The sequence below is a fragment of the Branchiostoma floridae genome, chromosome 17 (assembly GCF_000003815.2).
Source record: "Branchiostoma floridae strain S238N-H82 chromosome 17, Bfl_VNyyK, whole genome shotgun sequence".
Taxonomy (NCBI): domain Eukaryota; kingdom Metazoa; phylum Chordata; class Leptocardii; order Amphioxiformes; family Branchiostomatidae; genus Branchiostoma; species Branchiostoma floridae.
The window spans coordinates 13,044,062-13,044,679 of record NC_049995.1 but is presented as its reverse complement, the minus strand read 5'-3'; the positions used below and the strand labels follow the sequence as shown (position 1 = coordinate 13,044,679).

Below are 618 nucleotides of genomic sequence, written 5' to 3'. Positions count from 1 at the left end.
AAAAAAGCCGGAGCCTCACCTCTGCTTGGAGAGTAGTTGTACACTAACAGCGAAAAAGTGCCTTTTGGGGGGACTGACTAATCGTGTTTGTAATTGCTATAAAAAACAGTGTCTATTTGACGTTGGCAATTTTTCCCGCGATATAGGGTAAATTTGCTCAACACAGAATGAAAAATCTGATAAAATTTCACGTAGCTTCATTATGAACGCGCCCATGTAAACCACGGATTATAACATATAGAAGTCTATGGGAAGAATAAAAACTCATCACTGAGATCAAAACACAATTTTTCTGGCCTTTTCTTTTTGTATTGGGTCGCTTGTACAGCAGGCCGTCACGGAGGAGCGAGCCGGTAGAAATTACGACTACTACTATATAGCTCCGCGACTCAAACTCTGATTGGAGAAAAGACTTGGGGGGGGGGGATGGATAAAGTTTTTTGTCTCTAGCATATACTTTATTTTGTCGGTAAAGCGACAATTCAAGTTGTAGGAGAATACTGAATCTTTCGTTATTTGTGTCGGAGTCGCTAGACTGACTTCCTTTGTAGTTCTTGAAGAATGTCTGATTGTCTGATTTGAGTCTAGATGTAGCCTCCATAGCAGGCTTTCTGGGGG

The 618-nt window shown here is 41.3% G+C and overlaps 1 protein-coding gene across 1 annotated transcript in view; it reads left to right on the top strand.

The window, feature by feature from the left end:
- LOC118404294 overlaps positions 1-618 on the top strand; it is an 11,190-nt gene that overhangs the window by 970 nt on the left and 9,602 nt on the right. The window lies entirely within an intron of this gene.